Below are 25,146 nucleotides of genomic sequence, written 5' to 3'. Positions count from 1 at the left end.
GCCCAAGTCATTGCTGAAGCAAGCCGTTGAGAAGAAACTTGGTCTCTTGCTTCGGAAAATCACAGCTTGAGCCGAACCGAAAGTGCATAGATTTAGCCTGTTGACCAAAATAAACTACATTAATCTTAAAGTTTGCAAGAAGTTCTGGACTACAAACATGTTTAATACAGCCAAAGCCAAATGATAAGCAGGTTTAGATTCCTCCCATTCGCCAGCCTCAATCCTTCTAGGAAACCATTTCAACCCCTTGCATCCAGGGGCTGCCCCACAAGTGTTTCAGTTCAGATAAGAGAAAAGGAAAGCTCAAAGTATCTGACAGGTATTAATTACAGATAAGGCAGGAGGTCAGATGAGGCTGTAAAAAAACCAAGCTTGCTTCAGTCGGATTTGTCACTGTCTCTGGGCCTCTTTTTATCCCACGGGCTTGTAAAGAAGTAGTGGGTAGAGAGCATCAATGTTTCAGTGTAGCACTGGGATCTAAACAGGTATCACAGCCTCATAACGAAGCTTATTTAGCTCCTTCCCTTGTTTCCAATTTGAAAGCCAGGGTGAGTGAGGTGGCAGAATGCAGGGCTCTGACATTCTTCTGTTTTTTTCAGTCAGGATGTCCCCGATCTTAGAATAATATCCGAGCTTCCTGGGGAGAATGGTACAAGGGATTTTGGGACCAGGGTATCCCCTTTTCCTTGAGCAGCATTTTGGCTTCCTACCAACTGAAATGGAGAGTTTGCCTCACGTGGTTCAAGCTTTGTAAGTGGTAGAAAGAAGGACAGATTTCTTTTGAAAAACACCATTTTCCTCCTGAGATGCTCAGTAAGTACCCTGTTAGTTATAAACAGTAAGTGCAGCTTTATCAGGTCACATCATCCCTGTGCACCATGATCAGCAGGCAGTGTCAGCAGGACCTCAGGGAGCTCATTTCCATAGCTGGTTCCTGCAGAAAGGTGGCTGGGAGGCTGGTTCGTTGGTTCTCCAGAAATGCTAACTTGTGTTTTCATTCAGTTTTCTTCCTCCGTGTAGACAAAGGATGAAAAAAAAAAAAAGAAAAAAAACACATTGAGTATTGTGTGTCCTTTTGAAAGCTTACTGTTAAGGTGCTTTTAATATTGCCTGAATGCTAAGCATTTCATAAGGAGAAGAAAAGCAGTGATAGAAGCAATAAAATGAAAAGTAAGTCCTTACATTTTTTAGGTGCTTATAATGCTGAAGAGCTTTGCTTTTATTTATTTTTTAATATCTCATTCACAGGAGCTGTATTTATCTATCTGCACCACGGAGCTTGCACGATACTATTGTGTCGCTTGATTTTTCCAAGCGCCGACTCCTAGCTGGCTGACAGCAAGAAGCTCCTTCAGATGGCAGCAGAAAGGCTGGCTTATTCTGCAAAGCTTGTTGCTGCTTGGTGGGACAGCAGGAGGACTTCCCCGTGCCTTTTCAGACGGGAGCTCAGCGCCGCAGCACCTCGATCGTCCCAGACAAGTCAGGGCAGGGCAGCCGTGCCCCAGCCGCGGTTTGCAGCGCAGGATGGATGAGCTTTCCTTTGAACTGCTGAACTACAAATTCCCCTCCTGGCCAAGCAACCGTGGCGGGTGGGACGAGGGGAAAAGAAAGAGTTGCTCAGCGAATAACGTACCGGTAGGTGTGTGTGTGTAGGTGGTGGGAGCAGCTGAGTTGCCAAACCCAGTTGGATTTGCTCCACTGAGCTGAGCGCAGCTGGGAAACCTGGCAGGGGCTGATGGCTGGGTACCTGGAAAAGCTCATTTGGAAGCTCCAGCTCCCCATAATTAAGTGATTAGTTGTGATGATCAGCCGTTCAGAGAAGTACGGTGCATTGAGAAATATTCTAAGTTGTTTTCAAGAGTTGGTAAAATAGTGAAGAGTGAGAGATAGAGCCTAAGGAGAGAGGAACCCTTGTAACAGAAGGAGGAAGCAGGAAATGAGTGGAGCAGGGTTTTTTTTAGCAAACACCAGTCCAGGCCTATTCATCGCTTCATGCAGAACAAGTTGTGCCACTTCAGTGTTTATCCGCTGCAATGAGTCCCAGGTAAGAAAACAAACAGGCACAGAAACTTGCTGGCACATGGGCACTCGTTATCGGGCAGCAGAGGCATGTGAAATTCCGGGCAGGAGCTGTGCTGCTGTACGTGGCGCCTGCCTTTAGGGTGAGCAACATCGAAATACTACAGAGGCATTTGTAAGGGTTCAGGAGAAAAAGCTGTAGTGTGTGGTTACAGGTCACCGGCCCTAGGAAGATGGGTAAAAAGATTCAGGAACAAAGAAACACACTGGAAACAACCTCCTGCAAGATCCACAGAGACACATTTATATCAAACTATTCAACAACAGAAATCTTGGGTAACGTTTGCTTTCCTCCCTGATCCACCTTCAATATCACCTTTGTTTTATTCTGAAGACAGTGACAAAAATGGTTTATGTCTGTCCCACCTAGCATCAGTCTGAACAACCCCTTTGTTTCTGAATCAGTTTTGTAGATGGAAGAAGTTATAGATAGTCAAAAAGTTTTGAAGAGCACATTGCTTTTTGTATCCTTACCTGAATTCAACCCATGTGAGCTAGATGATTATTTTGTTTTTAACTTTTGAAGAGGCTGTCAGCCTTTTAGCCACCTGCCTTGCAGTGGTAAACACTATGGGAAATCAAGTCCATTTCTTGTTACAGTGCTTTCTGGAGATTAAACCTGGAAAAGAGAATATGTGGTGTTTTAGACTGCAAAAATTAGTATCTGAGACAGCTGGAGTGTTATACAGATGTATAAGAAAACTGTTCGTTTGTTATTGCCATCACTATGAATATGTAATGAAGCAGAGTGCCTTTTCCTGCCTTTGCTCCTTCCAGCAGGTATTTCATACCAGAATTAATAGCTGTGCTATTCAAAGATAAGGGTGGCATTATTTTGGTGGTGAAAATCTCTTTCATGGAAGCACGGCTGCGATGACCAACAGAGGAGGTTCTGGATGCACACACCTCTGAGGCGTATGGGTGTTTGCATTAAGCAAGGATAAGATGCTCTGCCTGAGCTCATGCTAAGCCCCTCAGCAATATGACTGTAAAAGTGGTTTTGAGAGAGCTTCAGGTGGAGCTTATTAAAAAAAATTCATCCAAGTACCCAGAACTAAGTAATTTTTTGATACAGAGCACACAATATTAGTGAGCTGGAAAGACAGAAAATTAAAGGTGAAGTGGCCCAGATCACCTCGGCTTTGGGGTTTTGGAGTGCCTTGCTTTGTAAAGAAGCTACAGAAATGAGTGTTTTCTGAATATGCTGAATATGCAGAGTATCTGAAAGTAAGAGAAGCCTGCTGCTTGTGGAACATATCCTTGGGAACCAGCACTGAGATGTCATGCAAAGTGAATCTGTCAGAAATGATACGGAGCAGAACACAACTACTGAGCAGGTTCGGGATGTTCACGCGTCTCCTGCAGCAGGAAACCTTCAGTGCTGGGCAGTCGGGGGCCTGCAGAACTCGCCCAAGGATGTGATCCGAGGAGACGTGATAACCCAGCTCTACCTCCAGCACAGCTCACTGCCCTGCGCTGCGTGTGCATCGTGGTGGTGTGAGCTCTCAGCTGTGCTCAGGCTGCAGTGATCAATAACTTGCATCTGAGGCCTTCGAGTTCTCCCTGAAGGAAAACCTGCAGGTGACCACTATGAGTCACACCTGGTTTGCAAGCAGATATCTTCTTGTAGGGGCAAAATGAATGTCTGATTTGTTCAGCGAGGAAATACGTTTTAAATCTCAGTGTAATCTGACTCCTCGGATCAGGAGAGATAGCGCATGGTTTTAGAGACGGAAATATATCCCATTCTTGAAGTGGTTGGGAGAAAGCAGCGATCTGTGTGGGAAAGCTGGAGAAATGGCGGGAGGGAAAAGAAAAATTACATGCATTAGTGGTTTATGCCTTCCAGACATTTACAAACTCTGGGTAATGCAACTCAGAGGGAATTTTAGTTATTCCAAGGAGGCTGCATGATTTAAGGGGGACATAAGGGCTGCAGTTTGCTCTATGGTTTAAGCTACAAATAAAACTTCCACCAACCAGTTGAATATCTGGAAGGAATTTGAGGTTGCATTTTTAGGAGCAGAGACATTAATAAAGGACTGCTTTATTGCTTCGGTGACCTATCACCTCAGTATTGTCTGGCCTGGTGCTGCTCATAGTATGGAGAGGTTAATGCGTAAAACATACCACAGCTTCCACAGGTTTAGGGGAAAAAAAGAGTCCTGCAGTTGTTGCCCTCATGTTTTTTACACATGCCATTGCTCACTCATTCTGCTGGATTCCTTAGAGACCATTCACCTGGTCCATTCTCCCTTGCTGTCTGCCTTCCAGAGAGGGTTAAAACTGAAGTTCCAGTGGCCATCATCAGCCCATGACCTAATTAAATTAAAACTCTGACATTTATTTTTCCCTTAAGTAGTTTCTTACCTGTTTCATTCAGTGATATCTTCCAGGCCTTGTCCTAAATAACTGATATATTATAAAAGGTTCTGGAGCTTTTCCTACTGTATTCCACATGCAGAAGTCTTTTTATTTAATACATATCATTATCCAGGGCTGGAATAAGTTCTCTTAGCACTTTTCTTAATAATATGTCCTTTGTTTAGCTTTTTTCTCTTTTCCATTCCACTCCCTCCTTATATTTTCTATATTTATCACATTCCAAAGTATTTCTCTGCTTGTTTTTTGACATCGAAAGATAAGACATATATCAATATCAAAAAAATTCTACAGTCTGCATTGTGATGAACAACAGATGAGAATGACAGTGGAAAAAAACACAGCATCAAACATTCTCTTTCTCCCATGTTGAAGGACATAAAAAAAAAAGAAAAAATTGGAACTGGGATGAGAACTTCAGCCTACTGAGGGTTTAATTTTATCCTTATTTTATTAGAAAGGGGAAACAGAGGCACAATGACTTGCCCAAATGAGTCAGTCTTTCAGCCTAAACAGATGTGCTGGCATGAATCTGGCGTCTTTCAGAAATACCAAGATTCATTTTGATTGCAAAATACTTACTGAAGCGCACTATCAGGGAACCTCAAAGGAGGATCATTTGGGAGCCAGTGGTTTGAGGCTGTTCTGAAGTAAGAAGAAGTAGATAATACCCCATATTTCAATCAGACCATGAGCAAAGACCCTGAACAATCAAATTGAGCTCTTCTGCCCTCCATGCCATGCTTTACATCTTTGTACAGCACTAGGAGAGTGTTTGAGCCGAGGGAAAGTGGAGTCAGCTAGCAGAGTTGCAGCAATGAGCAAGATTAAGAATAACCAGGCTTAGAATCGTGGGCAGATTTCAACAGCTCTTTCTGATCCATCTACCAGAGAAATACCATCAGGATAATTTCATTCCTGTCATTCCAGGTGTAAAGTGATTTTAGCGATGATGGAAGCCTCCAAAGCGAGTGTACTTGTGGTTTGCATCCTCACTTCTATCCTCAGGAAAGCTAAGCAAAGCAACAGGCTCATGGCTGGGGTTGTGGTTGGGTTCATGATTGAAGTCCTCCCTCTCCGCTGGCTCTGCATGGTCTCACTGTCCTTAGCACTCTTTCCAGCGGGAGTGTAATACTGTGAATTGGAGACATTTCTTAACCCTGAATTGCAGGAGAGAAGCAAAGCATTGCTGCGTCAGGTATTGAGGACCGTTGAGCACAGCTCCATTTGCACTACGTGCACTTAAGCAAGCAGGAAGCAAATGTATTCTGTGCAGCACCAGAAAGCAACATAAAACTTTTCAGCTTGCATAACTTCAAAACACACCGGAAGCGGCTTAGCCGAGGCAGCAGAGAAATCAATACAGGCTGCTAAATTAACCTCAGGAGCGGAGTGAGCGGGGGGTCATGGCCCCATCATCATCATCATCTGCTGCTGCCTCGTGAGCTCTGCAGCTCTCTGCCTGCTCAGGTGCTGCACCACGCTCCTGGGGACCGCAGTGTGCAGCGTGCCACCGCAGGAGCTCTCTGAGAAGGTTTCTGGCCCTCCTTAGGTAGGAGTCAGAGCCCGAATGCATTTTATGTCCTAGCAGAATCACACGGAAAAGAATCTGTGCTGCTATGAATAAAATATGAGGTATACCGAGGATAGTCTACAGGATCTATTTGAGCAGCTTGTTCTGATTTTCTTACGGATAAGGTTGCAGTTTTTATCTGAACAATTTGAAAATCAGCTCGTTAAATATTTTTTTTTATTTATTTATTTTTAAGGAGGGGGTGGGAGAATCTACATTGTAGATATTTTCATTGTTAATGTTTTCTGAAAAATGCCTTGCAAAACATGTTTCTATAAAGCCAGCGCGGGGCTTAGGATGCTCCGACAGTAGCCAAAGCAAGCAGCAAAACATATGAAAGCCTCCAGACTGCTTCCAGGGTTTTGTTCCACTGCCAAAAGCTGAGACGTAGACTCACAGCATGAGGCAGCAAACTTCTCTGGCTTTATATGCTTGCAGATGAGGTGGATTTAACATGAGAGGCTCTTATGCACCCCCCGCTTCTCCCCTTCTATTCCTCCCTCAAGATCTTGGTTTAACAAGTAAGAGAAATAATATGGAAGTAATTCTGGATCTGGTGATGCTGCAGGCAGATGAAACAACTTTGCCAGTCACAGCACATATTTATCAAGACATCTGTGTTTGTAAACCCTTTGGAAAGAGCAGCTTCAGTGTGGTTTATCGGGTTGCTTCCATCCTGGGCTTGTGGCTGGCTGGGTGTTGGGAGAGCTCTGATATTTTGTGTGCCTTGTAGGGCTTTGCAGAACATAGGGTCAAGATGCCAGCAGAGTACATGTTTTTTTACCTAGGAGGAGCTGGATGGGTACAGATGCCTTCCTGGTTAGTACCAGAGTTCTTTTGCAGGGGATGTTTAGAGTCAGAGCAATGGCTTGGTGCAGTCAGCTCTTGAGAGGGGTTAATATCATCACTTATTTAAGGAAAACCCTATGATTTCAGGACGATTGCCATTCAAGCAGGAGCAGTGGCAGGTTTTTTTGTCCTAGCAGAAATGATACCCTAGGGGCTCCTTCATGTATATTTCTGCCTCTCAAAGAACTGAGGTCTGTATCTCACTGGTGGGGCATCATGCCCTATAAGAAACAGGTGAGTCCCAACATCACAGGGCAACTTTTCTTAACCTCCCTTTCAGCTTGCCTATTTTCCTGAGATCCTCCGGAGTTAATGGCTGTTAATTGTCTGCAGGGTAAGGAAATCAGCTACGACTCCTGGCTGCAAGGTTTAGTCACTTAGATATCATCATTGGCACCAGGAGCCTGACAGCAATTACAGGTAGTTAGCCACTGCTGGGTGAATATAAAGCCCTGCAGGCAGCAGTTTTGGTTTGTGTCTTTGACCCTTAGGGACGCTTTGAGGGATGCTGTCTTGGAGCAGCTGTGAGAGCTCCCCTTACGAAATTCTGCTTCCCAATTCACTGAGGGCTGGAGATACACAAAGGTTTTGAGGATGACCTTCAAGAAGCCTGTTGAGCAGGTATGTGTGTCTTCTAACAAACATAAAATCCCCAAATTCATACGGGTGGAGGTAGAGCCTCTCAGAGAGAAATTTTGATCACCCGTGTGTAATTTTCTCATAAGCAGGTGTCAACACTTATAAAGCCTGTGGGTTCAGTTTCAAATTAATGGTGAAAGTTTTGCCCCTGCTTATTTTGCATCACTTAAAAAGAGTTGAATCACTCCTTAGAAGGTTGTCAGCCCTGATTAAATCAACTTTTAGGAATCATCAGGGAGGATCCTGCCATCAACCGGTACTTGAAAACCTTCATTTCAACTGTTTTCTTCTCCAGTTTCAATTAGACCTTAAAACAAACAGACAGCAATGCTCTGTCATCTGCTCTCCTTCACTTGAATGGGTCATAAGAGATTATTAGATGATGAAGTGATTCCTGGGGGATTATTTGGGGAATGGCTTCAGTGGATTTCCTATGCTTCTGCAGAAGTGGGAGCAGGTTATATACGCAGGAGATGGTGAGAGGTTTGGGCTGGTAGGGGCCTCGGCTGGGGACAGGAGGGCCTCAGGGTGGCTCTCTGTGGCCAGCCTGGGAGCAAGAGAAGGAGGGGAAAGCAACGCAGAGGTGCCAGTCACCACAGCAAGAGATGAGAGCTGGCTGATGTGCCTTGCTTCAGGCCAAGGGGTGACAGCAGAGCCAGCCAGCTTTTCCCATAAGCCAGACAAGGCTTCAGGTTTCCATAAAAGTCAAACTAAGCTGACACAGTCACTCTGAAAACTTGGCAAATGTAGCAACAACCGCAACTCCTGTAAAACACAGATTATTCCCCTGCTCCCCCGTGTAGTTCTCTGCTGTGTAAGCAAAAGCATCAGCCCCCGAGTTATCTGGTACCTCAGATTTCTTTTTGCTTAATGCTTGAGCCCACTCTTGCCTTTGATTGTTCGGCTTGTTGTGCCAGGCTTTCCAAAGCTTGAGATAGGCAGAGTTTAGTCCTCTTTGCTTTGCAATTATATCAGAAGGTCCTGGGCCTCTTACCCAAGCCATCTCCCATCCCTACCTCCTAACTCCCCCCTTTTTCTGCTCCTGAACAAAGGGCCACCGATAGAGATCACAACCCAGCGCCAGGAGAAGCTGTCTTCCTAACATGTTCATGCATGTAGAATATTTCCCAGAAGCAAATGCATTTTTCTAGTCTCAGGACTTTGCTTTGTGCATTAAGATCGCACCTTGAGCAACAGAAATTCACTGCCAGATTTCCCCTTTGCTATGTACAAATTCTGCATATCAAAAGTATCAGGGACAGGATTCATCTGTATGAAATTGATTTATTAGAACCTCTGAACCCAGGTCTTATTCACGTGGTACTGCAGGTGAGTAGCATGGTTTAGCTGTAGGATCGCATCACTGAAGGGAATTTCACTGCCTTAATGTCTAAGCAGAGTCAGAAATGAGAAGAAATGTTTTAAATAACCGATGCCAAAGTGGGGATGTACTGATTTTTTTTTTTTTTTGCAAGGTTTTTCAAGCATCAAACACATTCTTGGTTCTGTTTGATCAGCTTTGAAACTCACTGTTTAATATTTAGAATTTTCAGCTGTTCAAAGCTTATCTTTTTAAAAGATTTATTATGGGTAGTGCTTGGAGCCATTCTGTCCTGCAACTATTGAAACAACCCTCCTGTTTTCATGTTGTATTTGTATTTTCATGTGGTACCCAAAGGATACTGAAATTCCAAAGTGAGGTGAGTGATGCACAAATTGAATGAGCCATCAAGCTGCAAAGACTTTTATATTACCAATATATTTCAGATGCAAAATCCTTACCGTTCATTCTCCTTTCCTGCTGCATGACACAACACTCAATACCTCATCGCTTTCTCTGTTAGATTTGCTTTTGATTAAAATAGGCTTAGCTCTGTGCTACTGCTGCTATATGCATTCATAAATTAAATCAGTGGAGATAGATAGATATCCATATGCTGATATAAAACAAGAATAATTGAACAACATGAATTTCAGCAGCCCAGGGCTTTTGTTTGCTTGCTTTGCTGAGTAGGCTACTCCGAGGACTGGTTCTGATCATAGGATTTCAGGCCTGCAACCTTGAAGCAAATAGCGAATGGTGGAGTTAAACTTCTTTTAAAACTGGCATGAGTCAGACTGGCATGAATACAGACTGCTGAATCATACTCTCTCTGTCTTTGTATTCATATCCATTAAAAGCAGATAAAAGGAATCTTTCAAAAAGGGATAAAGGAAAGATGCCACATGAAGAAGATGCGGTGATAATGATACCTTAAGATGGTTCTCTCTTTTTTTTTTTTTTCCTTTTATATATATATATATTGTAAGTGCAAAGTATTGAATTGGTCAGTGAGGGAATGGGACAGGCAAAACTGTGGATTCTGGGGAGTTTACGTTGATCCAGAAGAAAATCAAATGTATGAAGTACCTGTATGGACTGCCTAAAGCAGATCTAAGAGTTGGTAGGTAATTTTGCATGTGGGCAAGAACTAGGTCAATTGAGTGGATTTTAAACCCTGCCCACCCTGAAAAAGTAAAACAAAATTGTGGGTCTGTGTGTGTGTGCGTAGATGTATTCACTCAATGCTACTTATTCATGGAATCATTCTGTGAACAACCTGAAGCCTTCAGCAGCAGTTAGTTATTTATGAAGGTAATAAATAGGCATAACTGTTTATTCATTGCAGGTATGCCTGTGTCTGGAGGAGATGGAGGGCAATTTTCAAATTTCATCCACATGATGGATGTGGAAGGGAGGCCATGGGATAAGAGGACACCCGACCAGAAACAAGCTGCCTTTTTGTTGTTAATAGCCAGGAAGTCTCTGCGGTGCAGATGTGACAGCAACAGCAAAACCTATTTTGAGGTCCTGTCCCATGAAGTAGCTGTGAGTATCAGCAACCACACAAAAGAGCTAGCAGGGGGCCGGGGAGGAGAGACTCTTGAAAATCACAAACGTCATCTATCCGTCCTGGTGGAACGTGGTAATTATTTGTGGATCCCATTGCCCCAACCCCATCAAAGTAAAAGCAGAGCACTGCTATCTATTGTTATTCTGGTTTGGTTTTGTTTTTTTTTCAAATGATTTCAGCATGTTGGCTTATAGTTCCGAAACCCTTCAATTCTTAGAAAGAGTTGGTTTGGTTTGTTAATTAGAGTCATGGCACAGAAGGATGTGTGTGACTGGCTGTGATGAAGCACGAGAGGATTATTATAATCCTCCTTACCAGGGGAACCAGCCTCAGCTTCTTGCTCAGGTTCTTCCAACCTGGTAGGATGGCCTTTGGCGATGGAGGGCACTGGGGTCTGCCCTGAGATGTCACACGCCTAAGGGCTGCTCTGCTTGGGATGGGATCTTTTTGTAAGGGGCATATGTGCTTATTACCTTTTTTACCTCATCTCATTGTAGGGAACAGATCAACCAAGGGTTCATTTGGGTTGGAAAAACAAGGAAGTCACCAACAGAGAAGTTGCAGAGTAACCCCTTAGCATGAATAGTGATGACAAAATCTGAACTGCTTTTAAGTCTTAGATCAATAAATGAGTGAGATACCAGTGCTAAGGATCTCTAGAGATCTTAATTAGAATTAATAGCTTTACAAGAGAATTTAAGCCTGATTAGCGTTGGAGACAATTTCACAGTATAGATCTTGAGTCTGATCTATGTTGTTGTCTTTTAGTAGAGCAGAAGTGTGACTCTACTGATTTGTACTGCTGGAAAAGAAGAACGGAGCCAACACAGTTTCAGGATATTTTCAGTAATACCTTATTCAGTTTTTATAGAACCCTACTGGTTTCCTCCCTCTTAAACACTAAGATTTTCTTCCATAAAGGGTTGCTTGGAAAGCTAAAAAGTATTCAGGAGGGAGGAGGTGGTGAAGCAGCCAAGGTGTGTGATCAATTAATGTAATTACTCAGCTACACACTTTATCTCGGAGAGATCCCCTCTGCACGTGCTGTGAATACATTAGTATGCAGTATTAATGGTAATATAGCATCAATATAAACAGAGATGGACACACAAACACCAGCTGAGACACGTACTTTTTCTAGACATGCTGCATTGCCACATCTGGCTCCATGCTGGCCAAATGGGGCTTTCATGCTATTTTTATTCCAGACTTTCCTTTCACAGGACATTTGTTCAGCTTCCCACTCCTCCTCTCTCCTCCTTTTCACCTCTGATTGCACTCCACATGCACTTGGGCATAACAATGAACATCCAAAATCACACTAGCAGGCCAGTTACAGAAGGAGAGAGAACTTTTTTCTTACAAATCCTTCATTAAGAGCTATTTGCTATTTTCTTGCAGCCCCTTTTTTCTTACGAATCTGCAATTGCTCCTCTTGCTCTGCCCAACCCTTTCTCCTGGCTGAAGGACTTCTTGGCTACTACAATCTGCTGAAATTGCTGCTGCTAAAATAACTGACCAGACTTGTTCTGGCCCTGCCTTTGGGCCCTTACTGTGGAGCAGTCCTCAATCACAGCATTTTATTTTATTTTTTTCTTTTAACACCTTATATGCCTTGGCCTGTTTAATCCATGCTCTTATCCCAGTCTTACCCACTTATTCTTATTTTCTCCTCTATGCAAGCTGGCAGGTATTTGTTGCATTTGTGCGGGTCACCCAGGTTTTTAAGGGAAAATTTAAAATAAATTTTCCAGGAGCAGAGGTGTGGTAGTTGTTTCTGTTGCTCATCCGTGCCTTTGCATAAGCGTTTACTGTGCAAGGACCTCTCTGTGTGAAGGAGATAATTGCAGAAGGATCTGCAAACAAGGCCCATGGTTGTCATCTTCAGTCTTCCACATTGGCAGTGAAAGTTAAAAACTGGAGATGCGGTCTAAGAGACAGATCTACCACGTATGTGATCGAGCAATGCTTTCTTGTGCTACAATTTCTCAGGTGGGAGATAAACCCCATAAATAACCATTCCAGAACCCATGAGGATGAAGATTTTCTTCCCAAAATAGACAGCTAGTAGTAAGATCAGTGAGATCATCTTTACAAATCTAACGTAGAATTTTGTTCTAGTTTTCTAGGCTGAAGTGTCAATATTAAAAAACAAAAAAAAAAAAACAAAACAAAATCCTGGACAGTCTACGTTCAGGAGGATACCAAGAGGTGTTCAAAGTCCTCTTTCCTGCCCGTCCTGACAGCTGTGTGAATGTGGCACCACATTTCTAAGAGGTTCTGCAAGGAGCCTCACCCCTTGCCTTGAGACTCTCCTGGGGAGAAGATCTCAGTATTTGTATTTATGCAGAACAAACATTAAATAAAAATAAATACTAAAAAGTAAAAAAGCTATTTGCTCCCAGCATGGAAACTTTAGAAAGCGGTTTTAATAGATTTTGTCTTACTGACTGGCTTGCCCCATGGTATGGCAGTAAGTAGTTATGAGTAAGTTACCAATGACATATTTCACTTTGAGGGAACCTGTGATTCAATATATAAGTACAAGTCCATCTGCAGTGGACAATTTTAATAACTCTGGGTCTGCAAAGCATGCTTAATTAAAGCCAAATAGAAATTTCTATTGCTCTTTTTCAGGCTTCTTTTTCTAAAAGCAGTTCTGTAAATGTTCTTATGAAATATTATGAGACTGAATGATTTCAGATGAGAATTCCAAGCCAAAATTAGTTTCCCTGAAAATATTCTAAACAAAGTGTAGACTCAAATGTTTGATATTTCCTGTGATTCTCAGTAATTTAAGTAATTTATATAACAGTTTCTTCACAAATTAGTCTGAGGTAAACATTTATGGCCAAAAGCAAAGTCATAGGTCAAAACCAGCAGTGAATAATGGATGCAATATGCAATAGCAGAATACATGGACATGCTTATACATAGGCTCCCTTGTAATAAAAATGAGCACAGCTCTGTCTCGTACCTTCATGGCTTTAATAATCACATTCAGATAGCAATTCTGTGAAAGTCCTGTAACATCTGGGTAGCCCCACATACCCATTGCAGATGCTGTTTCCACTCACTTGTGTTTTTATACACTTTAATAAGAACTTTACAAGTACTCAAACCTTGGAAGAAAATATTTCTTTTTCCTTTAGTTTTAAAATAAACACCGTTCAATCACAGCAGCTTTAACTTTTGTTCCCTCTTGTTTTGTCTCTTGGTTAAAGCAATAATAAGAAAAAAAAAAACAAAAAACATGCCATCTCAGGCATTTCCTGAATCAGTGCTAAATGAAACACAGCAATGACTTTCTGTGGGCAGAGCTACCAGAAACAGAGAGGTGTCTTTACGCTCACTAGGTGCTAAATGTCTGCAGTTAAATGCATATTGTCTTTAGAGCACTCCCTGCCTGATTGGAAGCACATACCCTGGAAAGGACTTTGGAGAGATGTTTATAATTCAATCGGTGGTAAGACTACAACTGCACTTCTGTATCTGATTCCCAAATCATGGCAGGTTCATTCAGCAGGGTAATTCAAAGACCATCTAGGCTTTGATGGTCGCACAGCTTACAGGAAGCAAGCTCTATATTAATGTTGTCAGCGGATGCTTCTGTGTGGGCCAGGCAGTACGGGAACTTCTAAATCTTCTGCTGGGCTGAGAGCTGATCTCGTGGTACCCTCACCCTATTACAAGCCTGACTTTGTTCTCCACTGGGTGTCTATAGAGACTTTTGACAATATTGTACAATAACTTAGCTACTTACATTTTTATTAATTTTAAATGCTAGCATTCCTCGTCCTGATGTCCTTGTTAGAATCGCCTGGTCAGAGATTGAAATAGTTTGAACTGTACTTTGTTGCAAGCATTAGAACTGCAGCAAGGTTTCATTGCAGGTCAAATTGCATTTTTGTCACTTTGACCTAGAAGCAGGGTGCTGAAGTGAAGTGGCTGCAAGGTTGCCAGAAGTACCAGTGTATTCATGGGGTCATCCAAACAGATGCATTCAAATTATAAGTAGTAAGTATTACTTATTATAAGTAATAATTGAGCACCTGGAAGAAATATGGCTTCCAAATTCAAACATTCCATAATATTTCCCTACAGGTGTAAGAGTGCAAGGGATTTCCTGGCCCCAAAGGATGTAGGGTGAGTTGATGAGTGTGAGTGGAATGTCCACGTTAGATAAAGAAACAAAGTCTTGATGTTATATTGACTTCTTAAGTGGCTTTTCAACGAAATAAGTATTTCTGTAGAACACTTGGCTGACACGAACAGTTCTGCACAAATCTATAGGGATAAGCAGGAAACCAGAGTTGGTAAATTTTGGCCCTTTTAATAGAGTAGTTTTACCGGGCTGTAGTAGCAGCAGTTTTTGAGACATTCGGTTTTAGTATACATTTGTCTACTTATTGTAAGAAAGGTTTAGACAGTAGGATAACCACAAAATTCTCTAAATATTTGGTGAAGACAGGCAAGTCCTGAACCAGCATCTTTGACTTTATTAAAAAATGGGACAATGGCCTTTCACTGGAAGGGATAGTGATAAATATGTAGACTTGAGATTGGACTGGAAAGGCAGAAGATATGTTTTCTGTTTGCTCAATACTTTCGTTATTTTCTGCCTCTCTTTTCCGCTCCTTCTCTTTTCTCTATTTTGACCACAGGTCTTTCTCAGCAGGAAGTGTCTTGCATGTTTTCTGGTTTGATGGAAATTCTGACGACCACTGTAATGCAAATAAAGTGAAGCAACATTTGGTCCATGTTATGGCAAGAAGAGATTGAAAATGAAAGGGAAGATGTTATGCTGGGGAGAACTTCAGCAAGCGTCAGATGAAGCTATCGTCCAGGCTGGCTGTTAGCCAACTTGCTGCCAGCCCCGTTGGAGTCTGCCTTATGAAATGCCACTTCCAGTGAAGTCAGAACCTGCCTGTGAGCAGCACTGCAGGGATTGAAATGAGAGAGCAGTGAGATGAGCTGCTTTTTCTAGGATTCACTGAAGCACACAGCCTCCTTTTAAGGTAAAGTTTTGGCAGACTGTGGTAAAATGATGTGATATGAACCTGCAGTATAAGGGAACTGGGCACAGTATCCAAAGAAGTCCCACCTTACCCATTGTTCCTACCCCACTCTGCGTATTTGAGTAGGAAAAAATTATATTTGTAAGCCTAAAGCTCCAGTTTAAGTTTGGGTCAAAACTTGAATTCATCTCGTTTATTCAAAATGACCACAAACAGGGAAAGAATATTTTTAACTGTTGCATACTGAACCCACTAGAAGCATACTATAGTAGTGTAATTTGTTTCCTTTCATTCTCTGCAGACAAAGATTCCCTTGGTAAGCTATAACAAGCGAATAGGATAGTTTCTTTAAAATGTCTTTTCTTCCTTACTTCTCTCTTTATATTGCCTTTGGCATTTTTAAACCTTTAGAGACAGCTGCAGTTTCTTAACAGTTTTCCTGACAGTCTGCACTACTGAAGTAAGACTTTAATTGAGCACACTGGCATCCAAATATGATACCCTATGCTGCCTGACTGATTAATTTTTAACCACCCTCATATCTCAGGAAAAGTAGGCAAACTGGAAATACACAGGTATTTTTCATGTTCTACTCTTGTACTGTGATAAATAGGAAGAGGGTAAATGGACATGTTAAATCTAGACAGTAAATTTCATGCTGGTCAAAGCAAGATTTTTTATTTTCCCTACAGCCCCAAGGATTAGAATTGGAGGGGAAAAAATAATAATAATAACAAAAGCTGAAAATGTTTCTATTAAAGAAGTCATTTTATCAGAAACTGGAAGAGGTTAAGTTTTGCTGTTTAGATTGAGGCTATGAGATTTGTTTAATTTAGAGGAGGGTCTTGACACTTAATCGTCTATCAAATATGGAGACATGGAGTCAGGCCCTGTTTCAAATTCTCCCAGTGTTGCTGTTCCAGTTTGCTCATCTTACCCACCCAGCAAGTTCACTACTCCATCTTGTCTCTTTTTCCTGAAAAATAATCATTGAAAGGTTTCACTTTTGTTCTGCTGTGGAATGAAAATCATCAAAATCTTGACATCTGGGGCTTTGGGGTTCTCTCTCTTTTTTTTTTTTTTTTTTTTCCCTTTAATGGAATGAGATTGCTGGTTTTAGTCTGCCTCCGTGTACTGGAATGACTCTCAATTCAAACTACCATTACTGTGAGAAAGATGATTTAGTTTGGGTATCAGTTCCCTGGGACCTGCAACCTGCCTGGCAAAGAAACCTCTTCAGGTAGGCTTCACCTCATTTAAATGCCATTATTCCAAGGACTTGCTCAATCTTTGTATCCTGAAGTGGGAGAGAGACCGCAGAGAATGGAAAGACGGATGGCAGGCTTGGATGAATGCCCCGGTTAGATTCTCTATATTAGATTGTCATGCTTTTCCTGGCCCAGATGCTAACATCTAACACATTTTTAATACTATTGCCTGTTGAGATCCTATTAGAAAATGATTCAGAGTCTGGAAAGTTGCAGGGGGGGTGGGTAGGGAGAAGTTAATTCCCTAGGAATAATACAGTCATTATGTGTACGCACAATCCAATATGTAACTTGGGTTTTTTATAGACTCTCTACCATTCTCTGCACTAGCTTTTTAAAATTGCAGTCGCACTCATTATGAAGTAAATGCCTAATTCAACTGATTCTCAAAACAGTTTGTAATTTACATTGATATTGGAAATAAAACTAATGACCTGCGATAGCTTATTAGTGGCCTCGCAAATGTTCATTATTTCTTTTCTCTTTGTCTTTCTCCTGGTTTTCCACCTCCATGCTAAAAGACAGGGGAGCTTAAAGATTTAGACTACCTTTAGAGCTATCCATCTCTAATGACCCATGAAAATGCACATATGATTCCTGAATGAGGAAATCATCATCCCCTGGTGTTCAAAAGGGTATAAGTGTGTTCACTTAGCAATCCATGAGGAAGCTAGATATTCCAGATACTTGTAAGGAATGATTTTATATTTATGATCAGAATTTTTTTTTAATTGTTCTGAAATATCAAATCAAATACTGAGCAGGCCAAGAAGTCCCTGCAAAGGATACAGACACTTGGGAGTTTGAACACAGGTTGTTTCTAATGATACCCTGGGTACTGCTACACCACCATGGCAAGGGTTTATTTGGCTCCACCTTGCTTGGAGATGCACGAGAGGGCTCCTGACCTCTCCGTGCCCTAAGGCAGCTTCCCCTTACAGCTACTGTGTGGGCATCAAATGGCTCTCAGTAATTGGTGAGCATCAACACAGCCCATCTCTGTGGGCTTCTCTGCTGGCTGAAGACAATGTAGCATCTGCCATGCAGATGATCTTTGGATTGCTGAGGGAAATGACTCAGGAGAGAGACAACATGGGGCTGCAGTGAAGCTCTGCATTACTTCCTCCTGGGAGCAGGACTTCATGAACCGTACTGCTCTGGACTGGTGTTATCGTTGCTCATCCTTAAAAATATGCTGCCTGAAGTCCTCAGTCCTCCAGCAGTGCTCCCTGCTTGTCTCCTTTGTGGTGGCTCATGCCACAGTATTGGCTGTTAGTGTGGTCTTACAAAATGTTTTCTCTGCCAAAAGCCTTACAGCAAAAGTTACGTGGGATGAAACCTCCTGTATCCCATGTGGCTTGAGCACACTCTGCTGTAGTGTGTTCTTAGAGGAAATTAATGTGAAAAAATCTGATTTATGCTTAGTTTCTCTCTATCCAAGTGATTTTTCTTCCTCATTAGCCATCATGACTTGTATACTGATTAGTGCTGGTAGGGGCAGGCCTTAATGCAAACCTCTTTAGAATAGAAAGTAGAACATTGCTTGCCTGAAGTCTTTCATAAGTACTTACTAGAAGTTTCACTGACTACTCTCTATGTATGCAAAGGGATTATTTTGGCAATGTATGCATGAAACAAAACCTGGTAACATGCTTAAAAGCATTACCTATTGTTGGAATTTGGGCTATTCAGTACAGCCATTAGATCACACCCAATAATTCTGTAAAAATTGATTTTTCCATCATAACGTCAAATCACTTTTACGGAATTGCTTCAAGCAGGTTCCTACAAAGCACAATGCTCCTCTGTGAGCCACCAGCCACCAGCACCATGACTGTTAGCTGGCTTGCTGATGCTTATATTAGGTCATCACGAATGAGGTTTGACTGAGCTTGGGCAAAACTAGCTCATTTGACCTGTCGGATTTCTTTTAAAAGAAACAAGTCAAGGAATGCTTGTTCTCAGTCCTCTGATCTGCATTCTTGTCTAAACTCTGAAAACACTCGTCTGTGACTGGTGAGACGAGGTGACCATGCTGGAAGCATCTTCTTCCCTCTGTGCTGGAAAGCAGCTGCTCTGAGCCCTGTCTTGTGTCTACCTCTCTCAGAAATAAAAGCTCAGTCCCTGGTTCTCATATCTTGCATGCGCTCTTGTTTTCTTTTTTGAAAGTTTTCGCTCTGTTCTTATTCAGATCTTAACACACCCATTGACTTCCTTCCTTCTCCTTCCGTGTGTATTCTGGTGTGTCAGGAGTTAGCTTTGCCCACCGAGCTCACGTCAGATGTGATGCTAACCTCCTCTTCCAAATTCTCCTTCAAAATGAGATTGTTCTCACTTTGTTCATTATAAACTGACTACACAGTACCACCTGCTGATGGACCAGCATCACAAACCTGGCTTTTATTATTGCTTTGTCAAAGACTGAGTTGTCTGTGACAGCCTTGCTCCTTAGGAAGGGGCCTATGTAAGAGGTAGGAATGCTCTCGTGTTCGTGCAGCGCTGGAGACTCGCTCATCTGCTACCACTTAGCAGAAGGATAATGTTGTATCAGAAGGAAACTTGGGCTTTAGAAGAAAGAGTGAATAGTCTCCATTTTTCAGAGCCTAAAAGGGCAGGAAAAAATAGAGCATAAGCCAGCAGGCCTAAGGCTATTCTCATTTACATCAGAATCTGTATAGGCCCTGTAGAAGGACAAAGACTAGTAATCATCTGAATCTACTTCTGTCACCCATCCCAAGGCTCAGGAATGAAGTATTTGAGTATCAAGGTCATATGTTTCATTAGTCTTCATTAACATGAGAGCTGATCTTGGTCGATCTCTTATTTCAAAAGCTGTTACCACAGAGGTACTAAACTCCTTATCCTCCCCAAAACTCAGGAAGCAAGTTAGTGTAATCTCAAGTTAGGAAGCACGTTTGCGCTTTTACTATGAGAGCCATTCAGTGAAATATTGATTATAATTTTTCAGTTGATTCTGAACCTGACACTCACCCAGGAAAGTTCCAGTAACTTCTGGCCCAATAAAAGCTCACAGGATCTGCCCCTTCCTAGGGAACAAAATCAGTGGAATAGCAGCCAGATAACTGTCAAAGAGAAGCAGCACAAAGCCAAGAAAAAGAGGCGACAGAGCCAGAACTTGGTATTTTGCAAATCCAGATTCTCAGCTCCTTCAATTATCTATAGTGCAATTAAGAACAGTTAGCCCTATGTCCAATAAAACATTGTCGCTTTCAAGAACTTCCTTTCTCCTCAATTTGCATGGTTTGCTCTCTCTCTCTCCTCTCTTTTTTTCTTTTAAGATGTGAAATACTTTGGTGCATGGGTTTTGGTTTAGGAAGGCTTGCTTTTTTCTTTTCATTTCATCAGGACAGAGTTCCATTTGTTCAGCATCTGCACAGGACAACATCTGGAGCCTCAGGAAATTCAGCTGCTCTGTGTATGACGCTTAAATGAAATTACTTTTTCATGCACTTCAGAAGAGTATCAAGAGCATCTCTCTGACCAAACAGGGCCTTTTGTTCTCCTCCAGCAAGTGTTTCTCATTAAAAATGTCATCTCCCTAACAAATTGCTTCATTGCCTCTGCAGCTGGGGTTATTGTTTTCATGGTTTTGTACTTGTGTGATTCTCTAAGGGAGCAGAAAGCTAGGGGAAGTGGGGCTTGCTTTCTTCTCTGTTTGCCCCATGCATGTCGGGCTTTGATTTGCCACCTTTGAGGCGGAGTGCCATATATTTACCTCCTTCCCCTCTGGAACCGCACAGCACTCCAGCTGCCTGCCCAAGGCTGCTCTAGGATGCCAGCTCTGTCCGCAGGCATCATGGTTTGCAGCAGCATGGGAGTATCGGTGGTCCCGTCGACCTGCTGAGCTGCTCTCTGACCTTTGCATCTTGGATCTCTTGGGGCCGCTGTGCTTGCACAGCCATAGAGGGCAAGAGCAAAGAAAAAGCTAAGTGAGAAGAGAGAAATAGCCATTTAAAGCTGGGATGTGAAGGATGATTTTTAAATGAGACAAATCTGCTCCTTTCATAAGAACTGCAAGGTTTGGTATTTTCTCCATTTATTTTTCCTGAGGAAAGGATGCAGGGAAGTTGGGGTTGCAAGAAAACCTAAATTACCCTTTGAGACTGGGGTAGTTTGTTGTGACTTTTCTTGAAAGGTCTGACCAGAAATGAACCCAGCAGCCGAGACGAAGCTGGAGGAGTTCCTCATGCCCTTCGAAGGGAGACAGCAGCAGTCTGTACCTAATGTAACAGGCTCTGATAGAGCAGAGTACGTGCAGTCCCTTATAACAGCAAGCAACCCTGTAATAAACCTCACCTAGCAGCACAGACCTGAAGGAGCTGTACAATTTCAGTGAAGAACTGCTTAGAAAATGTCAAAACTTCAGAAAATATTCTGCAGGCAGGATGCCATTTAAACTCCAAACATAAAAACTCATTTTTCTCACCTCTCACTTTTCAACCTGGATTGACTCCTTTGTCCATTTGAAAAACGTGTTATTTTTTTTTATTTTATTTTTTTTCCAACTGAAGAGAGATATATGCCAAAATCTGAAAATCACAGAATACTTCAGGTTGAAAGAGACCTCTAGAGGTCATCTAGACCAGCCCTCACTCAAAGCATGGAGAGCTTTGAAATGTAATTTCAAACAGCAAGTTATAAATAATCTAGAGGTTACCTCTCACTTGTGTAAGTTTTCACTGCATGGTAACACACCACCTGATTAACCTGATCTCTCTTTTTTTTTTTTTTTTAGGTGACTACAAATTGATCCTTAATAATTTCATCTACCGTATAAACTTGCTGGGTTAGAATTTTGCACAGGCTTATTTTTGCTCACTTTCACAGTTCTGGTGCTAGTCTCACAGTATTTGCAGTTGGAGTCATGTCTTTGACTGAGAATGCAAGTTTTCAGCTTTTCATGTGGCAGGAGCTACTGAGAAATAGTGGGAAAACAAACAAACAGACAAAAAAACCCAAGCATCATAAATCAGAATGTAAATAAAACCCCCCTCAGACTTATAATTCTCCAAAAATCTCCTTATTATTTAGACATGCCGATGACGCTTGGAGCTTGTGCTTGTTATTCCAATTTCTCCTTTGTTTATAGACAGGCGAGAATGGTTGCAAGATTTTCCGCTTTTGCTGAGTGATTTCTTAATGGGCTAGTTTCTAGGTTTATGTCTCTATTTCATCTGGGACACAAGCAGCCATTTAGCTCACAAACCACAACAGTTACCTTTGGCTGTCTCAGGCACAACTGATTTTGCCATGTCACCTCTCCTCCGCCTGTCCCAGTTCCACCCAAGGAAAAAAAAGTTCCCCTGTGTTATATTTAGCAGCAGCCAGCCTTCCTGTGTGGCAGGTCCTTTTCAGGCTGCAGCAGGAACATTGGGCACCACACTGTGGAAAATAAGTATGTAGCAGTTGTAAATACAGGCATATATATTTATATATGTATAAAACGGTGCTAGAACCCGCAGTCTGTAATTTGTGGGTGACCTTTAACTACATGAGGATAAATGGTTACAAATGAGGACCTCTGGTCTTGGCTGTTGTAACCTATTTTCTTACTCCTGTTAGTAAATCAAAAAACATGTATATCCATTTTTTTTTTATTTTTTTTTTAGTGTAACATTTGGCTTAGATTTAAGCTGGGATAACTGAACAAAGTGGAAAACCAAACAAGTAAATATGATTATCCTGCCGTGTTTCGTTTCATGGAATCAGGTTCTGAAGTAGTCAAAGCCTGTGAGATACTTTAAGGCTGCAAGAAACATGCTATTCCCATAATGAAATCTACTCTCTGAATTAGGTCTTTGTGCTATTAGGTGCTTTTTTTTTTTTTTTCTGTTTATTTTGCTACAAGATCGCATTTTTACTGGAACCAAATGGCATGTGAAACTTCTGATTTTCTGAGGCCCTTGAGTGATGGAGCTGGTGACGTGAAGGCCACTTCTTGCAGCACTGACTATAAACACGGGGTAAGTTCAGTCTCCAAGATACCAGGTGTCCGAAGACATTTGATTTTGATATTTACCATTAAGGGCTATTTGTGATGGGGATGTGCACAGCAATTCAGGAATAGGACAAATAATTTTTTTAATGGGTAAATCATTAAACAGCTGCCCAGTGATAGTGACTCCTTGAGACCAAAATGTAGACAAAAGTGGAAGGAGATGTAGCACCCCAAAAATATAAATTGTGTTCCTAATCCCCTTACCCTTTCTGTTCCTATCCCTAATTAAATGTGCACATGAGAGCTTTTGCCATTTTATTTGTTCATCACTATGCAGAAAAATAAGTTTTAGCAGGCCTTCTACAATCTTTAAGGAGTCATTGGCCCTCTGGGCTCTTGATTTTTCCAGTGTAAGCTCAGTGGGTTAATTTCTTCTGGGACAGTCTCACATTGCTGCTGAGCTGTGGTCCATCTGTCTTTTGCTTTGAAGCTGAGATATTCTTTTCACAACAGAGAATAAATGTTAGGCTTCATGAATTCATCAACTTACTACCCACTTGTTTCAAGCTTTTCCTCAACAGAGGGAGCAAAATGAAAAATCCTAGCCGAAACAAAAGTAAAAACCCTGCTAGCCTGGCTGTATGCGTATTTCCTTTCTTTCATCTCTGTTTCATCCTTTCTCCATCTCCACTAAAACTCATTTAAAATCTCTGCTTCATCATCTGGGCTATACCATACACACTCAATCTCAAGGTCAGTCATTTATTTCCTATTTCCTTAGAGCACTTGCCCCAGTCAATCCCTGCCACATTTTATCTCCCTCTTACCAGCCTGACATTTAAGGATTTGTGGTTTGCTCCTATAAGCTCAGGAATGACTTTCCTGGGGTTTGCACACATTTCCTGACCCTATATGTATGCAGTTAACAAATTTCATAGACTTCTCAACTCCTACTTGTCTTTTCTGCTTTCATTCTTACAAAAACTCTTCTTCAGCTAGCTATGGCACCAGGAAGAAGACTAAAGTTATCTGTTCAGCTTCCCTATACAGAGAACAAGGATGAAGAAGGAAGAATAGAAATAACTCCATGTCCCGTGGTCAAATTAGCCTCACACAGGATCCCTGGCTTGGTGGGTCCCCGTAAACCTGATATCTCTTTGACTTTAGTGCCTACCAACTGGGAACGTTGTTTGGTGATGGGGAAGTGTGTTCCTGAGAGGTAATTTCACAGGGGAAGAAGGAAAGCACCCCTAGCATCATAGAAGGAGTACGTAGGGAGCTAGACAGGATTAGTAAAAGCAACAGGATTTTAGTTTGATCCCAGCTGTACAATCACAACCACTGCCAAGAGAGACAGTAAAGCTTTGGGGAAAAGAACAGCTAAAGCAGAGATGATTTCTGAGATGTCTAGAAAGATGTGCACACTGCGAATTGGGAAAGATAAGAAGGGGAAGAGAGTTATGAACATGAGCCTTAAGGTTTTTACTCTCAAGGAGAAACAAGCCTACAGGGCCAGGTTGGAGCTCTTTTTGGGCCCAGAGAGGAGATATGCTTGGAAAAGCCCTGGAGCACAGCGCCGAGATCAGAAGCAGCCGGCCAAAGGCCCGTGAGAAGGACCTGTGATACACTCCAGATCCCGGTCTGTTAGTGCTGCTCTTAGAGTGGTTACCGTTCTGCCTTTCTGTGAAGCCTCATGCACTGCATTAAACCCAAGGGCTCTTTATACAGCTAGGATACAGAAATTAATCTTTGCAAAGAGTCCCTTGTCTGTACACTCCCTAGTCTCACTTCATCTCCTGTGAAGGTTTAAGGAACTCTGCAGCTCCACAACCTCCTGAAATACTTTCTGTCAGAGCTTTCCTTGCTCTTATACTGATCTTGCTGATGGCTTATCCTTCTGGTTATCACAGTGATATAATATCTTTGTGTTTCTCTCAGAAAAAAAAAAAAAAAAAAGTCGGCAAAAACAAGGTTGGGATGTCGTCTCTGGTTCTTGTCTTCTTTATGGCTAAAAAGATCTCTCTCCTTCAGATGTGGAGGGTTGGTGATGCTGTGAATGTCATCCTGCTTTTGATGGAAAAGGGGAAGGGTTTTTCAGCGTTTCCCAAAGGTGCTCTAACTGGATTTGCCTCATTTCCGCTGCACGTTTGTCCCACAGCTGGATCTCTTCAGCTGGGAGACTTTGTCTCTGGCTTGTTCACTCTTTATGCTGGGCTTTGTGATCCGCACCGTCACGAGGAGTGTAAATGTCCAGCCAGCGTACAGATGGGAGGAGGTTTGCTGTGTACTGGGCACAGCACTAATGACTGAAGATTAGCTGTAAGGAGCTCAGTTAGGAAGAACAGGGGGGAGTCAGCAAAGGAGCAAGTCACATTTTACAGGCAGGGAGCTCTTGCCTTCATTTTGTATTTGCCCTGAGATACTGTGTCAGAGTCGCAGAGGCTGTACGCAGCTCCATTACAGACATGTCTGGGGATTACAGGTG

General features: G+C 42.1%; 1 long non-coding RNA gene across 1 annotated transcript in view; it reads left to right on the top strand.

Moving 5' to 3' along the window:
- Positions 1-25,146, top strand: part of LOC106036509 (uncharacterized) — a 193,490-nt gene that overhangs the window by 145,547 nt on the left and 22,797 nt on the right. The window contains exons 4-10 of the long non-coding RNA XR_010834103.1: positions 1,249-7,504; positions 10,192-10,391; positions 14,341-14,433; positions 14,521-14,562; positions 15,081-15,434; positions 21,459-21,509; positions 22,572-22,686. This is a non-coding gene — a long non-coding RNA (uncharacterized lncRNA). The remainder of the gene's footprint in view (positions 1-1,248; positions 7,505-10,191; positions 10,392-14,340; positions 14,434-14,520; positions 14,563-15,080; positions 15,435-21,458; positions 21,510-22,571; positions 22,687-25,146) is intronic.

Source organism: Anser cygnoides, chromosome 11 (genome assembly GCF_040182565.1).
Source record: "Anser cygnoides isolate HZ-2024a breed goose chromosome 11, Taihu_goose_T2T_genome, whole genome shotgun sequence".
In the NCBI taxonomy this organism is placed as follows: Eukaryota; Metazoa; Chordata; class Aves; order Anseriformes; family Anatidae; genus Anser; species Anser cygnoides.
The sequence above is the reverse complement of the archived record's forward strand: the minus strand, read 5'-3'. Positions and strand labels throughout refer to the sequence as shown.